Genomic DNA, 14,138 nt, shown 5'->3' with positions numbered 1-14,138 from the left:
CGGTGACTTCAGCCCCGGTGATGAGCGAGCCCACCTCCGAGTCCCCAGCCTCTGCTTCCTCATCGGAAGACGTGACAGTGGGATTGAGGAGATCCTCGAAGTACTCCTTCCACCGCCCGACAACATCCCCAGTCAAAGTCAGCAGCCCCCCACCCGCACTGTAAACAGTGTTGGTGAAGCTAAATGTCAGCTTCTAATGCTAGCAACTTCTCAACTATTATATTTAAGTGGTTTTGTCTTGTGAACAATCACCAACACAAGACTAAACTACTTAAATATAAATAGTGATGCTGAGAAGTTGCTAACATTAGCCGCTGACCTTTAGCTTGAGCTGGTAAAAGAGCGATAGCTCGCGGGGAAAAGGGCAATAATCCAAGTCGTTTCCTTCATTCATATATAAAGTCCATGTTGAATCAAACTGATCTGACTAATATTTATCCCTCAATATTAAACTGTCACTTGAATTTGGTGGATCTTTAAAGCAGAAAACAATCCATTTTTTACCAAAGTTTAGCAAGCTTTTCACTTCTTACCACCTGCCTTAACCGAGTGCATTTTCTCCAGTTTGGCTTCTCCCAAATCTAAAAGCTTCTTGACTGGAGCTTATCAGCCAGTGTAACGCCTCATTTGAAAACTAAGACCTGCAAAACTGATCCAAACTGAGCTTTTTCCTCGAGTTATTGCCATGTTGTCTCTTTTTTTACATTTTTGTCATTGTATTTTTTTTATCACATTTTTGTCACTTTTTTAATCAACGTTTTCCACAAGCTCCAACAGTGGGCGGGTATTGGTATACATGACAGTGCACAGGTGTTTGACATTTCAGTCACAAAGCTATCTCCTCTCACTCAATCTCTCAATTGCTTGCTCAAACATGCATACATGAAACTAAGTGAATGGTTTTTTTTTTAATCAGGAAGCAGCAGTATACCACGGTCAAAAAGGCAGAGAAGTGGATTTAGTGCGATGTGCCTCCTCTAACCAGTGCAGCTGGGACTGGAGCTCTTCTTAACTGCATGTTGGAGCTAAGCGGCTGTGAAAAGCCAAAGCGCTCAGATGTGTGCGAGGGTGAATGAGCAGTGTTCAGCGGGGCACAGCTGCTAATTTGGATGGGAGCGGGCTTGTGTGGGTGGACCCAAATGACAGGGTGCACGGGGATGGCAGTCGGGCTCTGTGGAAGGGTCAAGGCAATTCTAAACACAGACATCTGATTGGCCCCCGCGGCCGCGGTTTGTTTAGGGCCGGGATTTGGCAGCGGCTACAACAAACTAAACATCGCTGCAGACACTGAAATGTTCATCCGCTATCCTGTGAAAGCTTCGTCACACTTGTTTGGTTTACAATTTCAGCTCGGAAATGATTCAAAGTCATTAGAGTATGGAACTTTATTTCTGTCCACAAATTTCAGGTATAGAATTTTCATTATTTGTTTTAAAATCAAAATCTGTCTCTTAAATATACAATAGATATTTTTTTTCAAACCATCAAATATAATAACCAAAATTCACAGCCAAATTAACTTCACGTAGACATGCAGTATATTGCATAATTGCTTGCAAAACATTCATTTAGGTACCACAGCATTGATGTTTTATCAGGAGTTGACCTGGAACTCCCCCCTTACAGGGAGCACTGCAGTGGGAATAATAAAGAAACAACAAACTTTCAGTGTGGTTCAAACCTCCATGGTGTCGTGATGAACACACTTTCAGCACAGAACTGCTCAGAATGGACCTAGTGTTGGATTAAGGGCTTTAAAAATGTGGAGAAACGTTTTACGTTTAACATGTGACCCAATCCAGGAAGTACAAATCAGAAATTAGGTATGTTTTTTGACCATGTTAGAACATGGTTTAAGCCTCAAAGAGGCCGTGTACTTTCTACAGCTAGATATTCCTCCTGTGATAAACCTAGGTTTGTTACAATTAAAGAGACTAGGCTGGTTTTCAAAAGATTTTTTTTCCAAATCTCGTACTAATGAGGGTCGGACTGTTTGCATTGGAGCTGCTCAAGCTACACATTACGCAAGGGCCAAGTCTACAGTGAAGATCCCGCCCTTATGCCCTTTTTAGGAACGTGCTTCGTCAGAGCTGAGGAGGAGGAGTCTGTAAATCTCTCTCTCAAAGATGATCATTGTAGTAAACGGGGAGGAGTGAGAAATGACAGTCTATTGATAGTATGTCTATGGTTCTGACATGTAAAACCTGATGTGCATCATCATCCACCGTGACAAGAAGCGTCCGAATCGGGCTGTCAGTGAAGAAGGAGGTAAGGGAAGGAGCCTCAGTGCTTCCTATCATACTCCTTTAGGGACCTCTGGTGGTTCTTCACTGTTGATTAGGAGCTATGTGCCATCCCATAACCCCGGGATTCCACATCATCCGCCTGTGCGCTCAGCTCCACTCCGCTCCGCCCCGACTCCGAACGGCTGCGACATCAACGCCCACTGTCTCCGCTTCAGTCCGTCCCGGTCCTCTCCGTCAGTGCTCCAGCTCCACGAGGAGCACGCGCACAAAGCAACGACTTTGAGAAATAAAACTCCCAATAAAATAATAAACAACTATTCATGAGCATGTGAGCTGCACCGCGTTGAAGCATGAAGCCTGTGCCCCCCCTCATGCGCGAGGGAGAGAGAGGCAGGACAAAAAGTTAATTGAACGAAAGCAACAGAAGCTTAATCGGGTCGTGTGATTGTTTTTGTGATAACAAACTCCCCAGAGGGAATTATCGAGGTCACTTTGTGTGAAATAGTGACATTTTCGTTAAAATAAAGTCCGCTCGGAGGGAATTTACTTTGAAAATACGGATATTGTTGTCGTTCTCTTTCCCGTTTGGTGCGCTCTGAACTGTGGAGCTTGATCCGGCCGGAGCTGACGCGGTGCAGACGGACCCGAAAATAGGGTTGATCCGTATTTTTATCGTGGCGAGGCGGAGCGGCGGAGAGGCGACGCAGGCCCCTCGGAGCGGAGTGGACGATGTGGAATGTTTCTGAACGTTCAACATAGCAACGCATTTGCTGCGGAGGTCGGGGCGGAGTGGAACGGAGCGGAGCGGGGCGAGCACGGAGAATGTGGAATCTGGGGGTCAGCCACCGCGCCGCAACGCCCCACGCTGGAGTGATTCATGAGCAACCATAACTGACAGGTGCAGTCAACAATAATTCAATAATAAAACAAATATTCTGCACAAGCCAAACTTTAGAAAAGTGACAAAATAAATGTCACCACAGCACAGTCACACCTCACTGTTTTAAAGAGCCGCCTCAATAAATGGCCTACACTTTTTCTTTTGCTTTCATTTAGTAAAAACTTAAGCCACATAATTTGCAGATATTACACAGCGGAGGAGCAGACCTCACTGTGTGTTAATCCGGCATCTTTCTTTGAAGATGATCCACAGGACAGGATTTGGTGGAATATTTGACCAGAGCATTTTTTATTTCTGTGATGAAGCTGCAGCTGTGGAAGGTAAATCTGTCTCGTCTGTTTCCTGTTCGGCTTCATATCGTTATTGTGGTTCATGTTTGAATTATTAAAGTCAGTGGCTGCAGTAGAAGTGTTTTTTGTAGTCCATATGGGGGATGTAGTTTTTCATGAAACAGCTGTTGGTGATGTCACTTCCCCTGTCGTTTCCGCCGCTGGGTGAGGATGGTCGGATTGTGCAAATGCAGCAGAAGCTCTAGTTCCTAACTGCGTAGGGACCTAACGGTTGACCTTATCACGTGACAAGGAGATAGGAGCTAGGATCAGGACATAGGAGCTATTATTTGAGGAATACGAGATGAGAAAGGAGTATGTTCACATTTGTTAACAATATAAATGACAACTTTAATGTAACACTCATGTGAAGGAGACCTAAGCCTGGGTCGTGAAGTTTTCTAAAATCAGCATTAGCTAAGTAACAACACAGTGTCACTATTTTCTCTTAGATAGTCAAATGTGTTTTAGTTGTCATGCTTTTTTCTCAATGTGGCTACACGCTAAGCTCATAATCTGTTGTATGGGACGCTGTAGATACCTTCGATTGTGCAAAGGCCCATCCTATAGGGGGCAGTGTGGCTCTGTCCTCCTTTGGGACTCCCTTTGACGTAGACCTTCAGCGGCTCTCTCAACTTTGCGCTCACTTTCACCTGACCTGTCCAGGTTATATTTAGATCGGCAGGTCCGCAGCCAAAGTGTCTTTGAGGGGGCCTTTCAAATAAATGATGACGCCGTATTTCTTTGTGCGTCATTTGATCAAATATCTACAGCAATATATTGTCATCACTAGGTACTGGCTGCAAAGGGTCGCTGGAGGAAAGCAGCTGCAAGCTAATGTCAGGACATGCTTTAGAAGGAAGGCAGTTTGAGTGAAAAGGAAAGTCATAACAACACGGTAAAGAGTTTTGTAGAGGCATGGGACCCTCAAATGGAAAGGACAACAGTTCTTTTCTTATACAAGCTAAAAACAAGGATCCTCTATGCTACGAGAGGAGGCTCACACTGCAATTAGCCAGGACGCAGAACATAATGCGCATATGCTGTTCATACGCTGTAAAATGAGCATACAAAATTGTGCTAAAAATAAGAAAGAGCGAGACCGCGAAAGGTGAACCGCGTTATAGTGAGGGACCACTGTACAAGTGGTACAACTGCATAAGGAATAGGCCACCGTTTTTACATACTGAGATATGTTCTTACCTTAGCTTTGACGAGTTCTTTAGGACCTGTCTGGTCTTCACCCGTGCCTTCAATCACGTAAACGCATTTAGCCTCTCCCCTCTCCACTATAGCTCCAAAACAGGTTATGATAGAAGCTACCAAGCTCTTCCACGTTTTCCCTATTTAAATATGGTTATGTGAAAGCCATTACAATGTGTGTAGGAGTCGTCATTGAGACACGGCTTTCAAGGCCACGATCCAAAAGGTTTCTCTTTTGAAGTGAAGAGACTAGTTAAAGCAGTACTAAGTAACTTGTGTACCTTAATCCTTTTCGTAGTCCCTGTGGGGGTAATACAAGTGTTTATGGGATGATTGGAGGGTCTTTCATCTCCCCCTGGTGTCTCTGGCCAGAAAACCATGTTTGCAACTTGACTGCCACCGGTGCGGAGCCACCAATACACACTAGTGGAATCACGAAGAAGAAGCTAACATGCTAACGGGCAAAGCTAACTGCGGGCTAACGTCACTTTAAACAGTATTTACAGCCAAGTTGAGTGAAAAAAAATATTTCCATTGTATAATTGGATGCACAGTAACCCTCTCTCCCTTCGCCTTTCCTGTCTACTCTCCAAGACAATTAATAAGTAAAAAAATCGTAACTTGCTACTACACCTGCAGTTGCACTTATGGCCTCTAGGGGGAAGAGTTACTTAGTACTGCTTTAAGGTTTTTCATTGTCCTCGTCCTTGAAGAGCACTTGTTGCTTTTACTATACACGCATCCCAACCCAGTACAGCGCGCCCACCTGCTTTTTTTTTTGTTATTTTCTAATGTTGAAGCTTTTGTTGGGAGTTTCGAAGGTCATCCTTGCTAGCTCTCCTTTGTAATGGCTCTAGAATGTTGGCCTTGATACACCAGTGGATTTCAGTGTTCTCTTTGACATGCTTTTAGGCATTTTCTGTCTTTCCACCATAGTTTCCAGGTTCGTGATGTTCCCACAGAACTAGGCAGCTGTTTAAGCTTTTCAGCGTAAAAACAAACAAACAAAGTGTTGTCAGGTTATGTGCGAGCTGTTTTCCAAATGTAGTGGTAGGCTCATGCCCGACGGCCAGCGGATCACACCACGGCAGAGCTTTGATTTTTGGAATAGATAGATGTCTTGTGCTCAGTCCTCCCCATTTACATTCATTACTCCATTCGAGAGAGAATCCATGATGGTGGCTCAGTCTCTACCAACAGGGCATGTTCCAAAATAGGCCAAAAAAGTGGGAAACTCCACCCCCGTAAGGCAGACTGAGCTGGTGAAAAATATGAAAGAAGGAAGGACTTCCATAGCTCCTTTCACAGACATACTGTCGTCACAAAGCACTTTACATGAGACCATTTTACATTCAGTCCACACTGGTGGTGGTCAGCTACATACTGTATGTAGCTTCAGTTTCCCCTGGGGGAGACTGACAAAAGCACGACTGCACACATCTGGGCCAACGGTCCCTCTGACCACCATCATTCATTCACATACAGGCCTATTGTACATGTTATTAGTGGTAGGGGAAACCAGGGTACCCAGAGACACGGGGAGAACATTTAAATTCCACAAAGAAAGGCCCCGTCTAGGCGGGAATCAAACCCGGGACCTTCTTGCTGTGAAGCAAGAGCACTAACCGCTGCACCACCGTGCCGCCATGATACCCAGCTACATCGTTCTTTTTTTAGAAAAAATTAAACTCTTAGCAGGGAGGCTTTTAAGCAGTGTTTGGGAGATGCCAAGACTCCATTGGAATTCATTTTAAAGCAGAACTAAGTAACTTGTTTACCTTAATAAATCCTTTTCGTAGTCCCTCTGGGGGTACTACAGTGTTCCCTCGTTTATCGCAGGGGTTACTTTCTAAAAATAAGCTGCAATAAATGAGTAGTAGTCAACTTTATTATATATGTTTTTATATATATGTTATTATATATGTTTTAAGGCTGTAAAACCCCTCACCACACACTTTATACACTTTTCACACTAGTTCACACAGGTTCTCCCTTATGCCTCGTGAACACTGTGTTTTTTTAATTTTCTTATAAGCCTTTTAGATTCACATTACAGACGTGGGGATGGGAACATCGTGAGCTCCACTCGTCTCCGCTGAGCGCTGGTTCAAACTAAGAGACAATCGTCGCGACTATCAAAGTTTTATCGTAGCAGCTTCAGAAGGCGAGTGTTCAGCTCAGGCCAGAAAGAGCAAGGCCGGAAAACCACAATTGCAACTTCGCTGCCACCGGATAGGAGTCACCAATACACACTAATGGAATCACGAAGAAGAAGCTAACAGACTAAAGGGCAAAGCTAACTGCGGGCTAGCACCACAAACAGTATTTACAGCCAAGTTTGAGTGAGAAAAGTTATCTCCATTGAGTAATTGGAAGTACAATATCCCTCTCTCCCTTTGTCTTTTCTGCCAGCGTAGTATTTACTCTCACGGACAATTCATGAGTAAAAAACCGTAACATGCTACGACACCTAAAGTGGCGCCTTTGGCCTCTAGGGGCATGAGTTACTGCTTTAAAACATGTCTTTTGGAGTCCACCAGCAGGTGGTACTGAGATAATCGCTTTCCTCACTCATTTAACTGGTCCGTACGTACTACCCTGTGTAGCTGTCCTTGAAGCCACCAAACTAACACATCACCATTTTCATATAAATCCTGTGACTTAAACATTGCATAGTGCTCTTCGTGACTGCTTTAAAGAAAAAAAGGTTAAGGCAAGACACTGCAGGTGAATAGGGGACAATAAATAAATGTAGAGATATCAATTTGAAACGTCTGCTGAACATTACAGATATAAATATGAGAAAAAAATGTATTGCACTTTTTCTGTCATTTTATGTTTTCACATAAAAATAAGGCATTTTGAGCATTAAAATGGCCAAAATTGCCTATATTTTGTAGCCTGGTTAACACCAGACTAAAATCACAAGTGATATTTAGTCTGGGGACCACCAATGCATTTTCTCGTAGGAGAGGTGTGGTTTACGATCGTCCATACTAGTTTATTGGGCGATACGAAAAAAAAAAAAAAAATGTCTCATGCGTCTGCACGTAGCCATGGCCAATCGTATCATCGTATGAGATGACGTATGACGTACCCGCTGTAAACTTTTGAGCTAAATTATTTAGAACAAGGTCTAAAGCTTGATCAAAAAATACCATCGTGTCTGCTGCTGTCACGTTGGATCCGTAAATAAACATTTTTTTTTATTATCCGTAAATAAACTACAAGCTTCCATATATCGAATAGCGCGTCATCGTCTTGCCGTCCCTCCTCGCTCTGTGATTGGTTCCCAAATCCACCGGAGATGTCGGCCATGGTCCCCAGGCTGTTGTGCAGTTCGAAATAATTCGAGCGCACACAGCAGCCTGGTGTTAGCCAGGTTATATATTTTGGGCAATGAAATCAAAATAATGAATTGAGCCAGATTAAAATTTAGGGTTTTATTTTATTGACATATTAGTAACTAAGATTTTTTCAGAGGGGATTTTGCATATATTGTTTAGTTTTTCAACAAACTAATCATCAGTGAAAAAATCTGTAAAAACTCAAATTCCGCCTGTTTTTTTGGTTTCAAAGTTGAATAAATCAGGCAAGGAATTAGATATTAAAAAATCCCTCTGAAAAAACCTTCAAAATATTGTTAGGTCTCAGACTGGAAAGTTTGGAGTCTGTGGGAGCTTCTATAAGGGCTCACCCGCTGCCCGAGTGCGGCTTCTCTCATTCAGAGAAAACCAGCCCTGAAGTTTTGTAGCGAGTGCGCATGCGCGGCCCGTTCTCCGACTTTTCCGCACCAGGCCTGACCAGGCCTCTCGTAGGAGGAAAAATACCATATTTGGGTGAAAGCGTCATCACGAGGACCCTTAGCAGCACACGTGGATGTCCAATCTGTCAATATTTATGAATGAATACCCGCGGGAAAGACGGACCACAGCAGCTACTTCCGGGTTGCCCCCACCTCGCAGGCGGACAAAACATCATAAAATAAACATCATGCGGGGTGAGCTTTGTCATTTTTATACTCTTTTATACTTTTATACTCATGAAAACTAAGATGTAAAGGGAGGAAAATAGAGACAAATCTCCACTTCGACCACTACGTGAAAAATCAATACTTTCATACTTTCTCGCCTTAAGAACTACTTGCCTAACACCTTCATTTTGAGTCAGGATAACCACTTAAAAAAAGCAATATTTTGAATGGTTGGATTTTTAAAATGTCACCAGTAAAAGGAAAAAGTCCACACACTCAGGCAGACGCTCTTCATTTGCCTAACTTCGAACACTTTACTTGTGCCCTTTTATATAACTTATATGCATTTGTTCTCTTGTCTTTTCCGAATGCTGTAGCCTGAGCGGTTAAAACTTCTCCAATCCGCCGTGCTCCTTCTGGGGGTCGAAATAAAGTCAACCTAAAAAAAAGAAAAGGTAAAAAAAAGTCAATGTTATCTCCAGCAGCAGTTGCAGTAGGCTCGGTGTGCGCTCCCCAGTCTTTAGCACAGAGCTTCAGGCGGCCGTCTCCTGAACCAGCTGTCATGGAACAGAGAGGAACTTTTCTGAAATCCAGAAGTAATTTGACATAAACTTGCCTTTTATTGTAGTTACAAAGCATTAAAAGTTGGGCACAGAGCCTGTTTCCAACCAGTTTTTTTTAAGCACTGTTTCACTGCACAGATTTGACTAATCCTGTGACTCCATTTTTATTTTGGATCAAAGATAGAACCAGTCTGTATTTACAAAGCTCAGAAGGGAAAAGGTTAGAGGCTCCATAACCATCACAGGACTCGTTCTGCGCGGTTTTAAAAGTATTAGGGCATCACTGATTTGTTAGCATGCCGTGGGCTAACATGACAGCTTGTCATGTAGGGGGAATTACATGGTTAATTCCCCCTACTGCCAGCAGAGGGCGCTCTCAGAAACATATAAGTAGAGTTTTTGAGGATCCGTGCTTCACTTAAGTAGTATTTGTGTTGAAAACTTTTTTTCCATAACATTCGAAAGATAAACTACAACACTACATTTCGATAAAAGTCCCAAAGTAAAAAGTATAAATCTGGCAGCCTGCTTTTTTTTTGTTTATTCTTAAGTCCCGCCCTTTGCTGATCTCAGTAACTTATCAGAATCCCAGGTGCCATTGCTTTGACCAATAAGACGAGCTTTCCTGTGAACTGGCTGCCAGGTCCAATCAGGAGGGGAGGAGGAGTGTGCTTGATTATTAACTTTCAAAATTTGTCTCTCTCTCCTAATTTTGCCAACGAGAAGTGGCTTTCAGGTCCAATCGAAGCTCGTTTTGCAATCTTACAGACTATCGCTTTAATGATGCAAACTCCGGCGATGTACTCTCACTGTCACTGACTCGCAACGAGGAAGTAGGAATGAGCGGATTGATACAGATACTAAATAGCTACTTTCTGAGTATCGATACTGGGTAAAAAGAATCAATACTAAGCGTGCAACGCGTTTTTCAGAGGTATTTTTATTGTACAGCTTATTTTCTTTACTCATAGCTTATTCAAAATCTAAACAAGATCCAAAATTCTGTCTTACCTGCAGTGCTTCGCCATGATACTACTTTCTACAGCAATTACTCAGAACATTCATGATAAAACATACATTTAGAGGTGCACTGACACATGAATATAGCTTCTCCAGTCTGGCAGTTTTTTGAAGAGTCAAAAATGGACACAAACTTTTCTATTTGCAACACTTGGAACAGGAATATCCATCGAGGAGGATCAAACTCATTCAACATTCAACACCACAAACCTCATCAGACATTTGCGGAATTGTCACTCGAGGAGTTTACCAAACCAGCTAGCACGAAGAGCGAACAGCGGGACTCAACACAGAACAAACAACTGACGCAGCTTTCAGTCACGGAGACACTAAAGCGACTCCAACCATCCCGCAAAGATGGTCGAAAACAAAATGAAATATGCACAAAGGTTATGGAGTTTATTTCCAGTTGCCACCAGCCGTTATCTATCATGGAAAGTGCTGGGTTCAAACAACAATATGTCTTACATGGACCCACGCTTCAATATGCCATGATGGAAATATTCTACTGATGTATGCCTGCTGCAGCTTTACCAAAACTGTGTCCGCTCACACTGACACACTTTTCAAAGGCGACATCGCTGCGGTGAACTTTACGAGTGACATTTGGACTTGGAGTGTGCGCCCCATGTCCATGTTGAGCCTCACAGCACAGTTCATCGACCCAAAGTTCAAGCTGCATAAAGTTGTCGCGGGTTTGCGGCCTCTCACACAGGAGAATGTTCAAGTCATGGGCATCCCGAAGGAAAAGGTGCACGCCATAATCAAGGAAAACGCATGCAATATGGAGAAGGTGTGAGAGACGCAGGTTTGCTAAGTCTACCCTTCACATTTTCTATCTCAGCGGACAATAAGTGACATTATGGCAACTGGACGGCGCATCGTGGGGCACTTTAAGCATTCACAGCTTGGCTACTGTCGATTCCAGGTGCTACAAAAAGAAAAGACTGTAACAAGATGTCCCTACAAGATGGAATAGGACTCTCTCTCGCCTATGCAGCTGATTATGACTTAGCGTGGACACTGACCAATAGCCAGTGGAAGTTAGCGGAGAATATAATAACTATGCTTGCGGCATTTGAGGAGCTAATGCAACAGATCAGCTTGTCAACAGTGTCCACCTTGGATGTTCTCCCATCTGTCAAAGCTTTGATTCGTTTGCTGGAGAAAACTGCAGAATGGGGCGAAAACGTCAAAATCCACTCTTTTGGAAGGGGTCGGTCACGAGGAGATTATGTAACATCGAATCAGAACGAATCGCCAGTCTACTTGACCCCAGGTAAATCACGTTACACATTACAACACAAGCACAGCATTAGTCAAAAACACTAAATAAGTACATTTTCATTTATTTATTTTTGAGAGGTACAAAGATCGAAGATGGGACTGGGAAATATTGAAATAAGATGAGTTGCTGAGTGGTAGCTGTAGTACTGAGAGGATGCACCTTTACCTGCCTGAGCCAGAGTTGAGAAGTGGACAGCCGCTTTATTTATTGGAAGGAAAATAAAAGCGGCTTCCCTGCTCTGCTCTGGCCCGTGCAGCACAGGCATTCCTCTGCACTCCGTGTATAAGTGTAGACAGTGAGCGGCTTTTTAGCACAGCAGGGCTCATTCTGGATGATGAACATAATAAACAGACCTCTCAATATGTGGAGATGCTAATATTCTTGAAGACAAACATGGCCTTAACTATCCCTTTCTAAAAGGTTTGGAAATGTAAAGGAAAAACCTTTGCATGTAGTTCATATAAAAAAGTCAGAATGTTGCTTGTTTAGCTCACACACAGCTGTAATCCACTGCAGCTGCAGTAATCCAGCTTGTTTGTTGGATATGTTAAACTTGTCTCTCAGATTCCTCTAATTAGATTCCAATGATAAAGGCCCTGTCCATATGAAGTCAAGCTGAGGACCAAGCACAAAGATATTTGATCAATCCAGTGCATCATCCATAGGAGCCCGGGGTTTTGGGGGTTTGTAAACAAACATTTTCCAAACCAGGTCCCAGAGTGGAAAGATCTCAAAACACCGTTTACGCGGCGCCGTTGTTACGACGTCTCCGCAACTTTTACTAAAACAATGCTCCAGTGTGGTGTCTGTTATCCATAATCTACTGACCTTATAATGAGTTTTACTCATGGATCTATGATGGTTATACTCCTCTTCCTCCTTTGCTGCACTGCAGTCCACAAGCCACAGGTGACAAGTAGAAAAACGCGGCCGAGTCAGTCTGTGACTGAGGGTTGTATTTTGTCACTGCTTCTCATTTGGTCTGTAAGATACAGCTTGTTTTTGAGCAGCCATGACCTCCAGTTTCTGCTTCATTGGTGACTTTATTTAAATATTTTTGTAACCATCTTGTTCTGATTAAACAATAGGCCTATAGATACAATACAAAGTTATTTTGGGCACAATACTGATGTGATCGGTATCGGCAGTGATCTGTATCGACAGATCAAAATTTGAATGCTCGGTGATTGGCCTGATCGGTGCACCTCAACCTAAAATGCCAGTGCCGAGCAAGCCAAAAGTCAGTTCATAAGTCACAATTATGCATCATGTCGACTATAACCAGGCCCGACGTATTGCAAGCCTGTGCCCACGTCAAACATGTGCAAGAGATAGATGTACGAGACTGCCTTTATGTACAGGCATCACCGTGGACAGGTTCACGTGTCTCCAAACACTAACTCCCCACACATGTGCGCACGCCGTCACTCTCTCGCTCGTACATCATGTCGTTAGAGGCCATCTCATTGACTCGTCCATTTCCCGGGCACTCAGCAGTAACGCAATTTGTCAACATGCCAAGCCATCACGCCAAAGATATGACTATTAATAATCATAATAATGGTAAAAAGAAAGAGACGCCAGGAATTTGATTGAAAAAGCTCATCAAAAGTAGGAGGTGATAAATTTGAAAATTGAAAGGTATAGCTTGTATTGGTCACCTATGTGTCTGTATGGTTCTTAAAGGGACAGGCCACTGTTTTTACACCGAGATTTGTTCTTACCTGAGTTCAGATCCTCTCCTCATGGGGGCAACTGGGGGTGAAGTTAGAAGCGACCAAGCTGTTCCACGTTTCCCCTATTTAAATACGGTTACATGAGTAGCTACACAATCCAAGTTTAGTCACACAAAATGAAACAGGTAGATTTTCTGAGCGGATAAAAAGGGGAACTATATTGTAAGGCGTAATAGCACTTTGACGTCTGCACAGTACTGCCCGTTTGGCCCCATAGAGGAGAGGAGGAGAGGCTAAATGCTAACAAATCTTTGGTCTTTTTGCGTGACTGAGCGCACACACAAGGGCCAGACAGGTACACATCAACTCGTCTAAGTTCAGGTAAGAGCTTAGTATGGAAAAACGGTGGCCTGTTCCTTGAAGGCGAGGCAAGGCAGGTGAAAATATAGATTTTTCACTCAGTGGTCAATGTGGTGATATTTAGTCCTCTCCCATGGCCTCTTAGTTTTCATGCCAGAGTATTAAAAAGCCAACACTTGCTTGTTTTATGACAGATAAGATAAGATAATCCTTTATTTATCTCAAATGGAGAAATTCACTTGTTACATTCAGCTCTCCAGATCTCTCAGAGTGTGCAAAATAGACAGGAAATGGGCTAATAATGGAAAGGAGGTGTCTTATGTACACTGAGTAGGAGCAAAAATCTTAAGGGGCAGGAATATAATCAATAAGAAAATAAAGAAATAAAAGAAATACAATAAGATTAGAATACACTATAAAAAGTAGATATCATGGTCAGCATTGGCGGTGCAAAGTTAGTCCTAGTGCAGGTTGTCAATACATGACGCTAATACAGGGAAAAAAGTGGCACTGATACAGAGATTATTGCACAAAGTGTTTTGCAAAGGGGTTATTGCACATGTTACTTTACAGTCTTGT

The 14,138-nt window shown here is 43.0% G+C and overlaps 1 protein-coding gene across 1 annotated transcript in view; it reads right to left on the bottom strand.

The window, feature by feature from the left end:
- gna12a (guanine nucleotide binding protein (G protein) alpha 12a) overlaps positions 1–13,400 on the bottom strand; it is a 304,065-nt gene extending 290,665 nt beyond the window's left edge. Inside the window, exon 1 of the mRNA XM_079552643.1 lies at positions 13,391–13,400. The gene's annotated coding sequence lies outside the window, so the exon portion shown is untranslated. The remainder of the gene's footprint in view (positions 1–13,390) is intronic.
- Positions 13,401–14,138: the final 738 nt, after the last annotated feature.

Source organism: Gobius niger, assembly GCF_951799975.1.
Source record: "Gobius niger genome assembly, chromosome: 3".
Lineage (NCBI taxonomy): Eukaryota > Metazoa > Chordata > Actinopteri > Gobiiformes > Gobiidae > Gobius > Gobius niger.
This window is presented reverse-complemented; position numbering and strand designations above follow the sequence as displayed.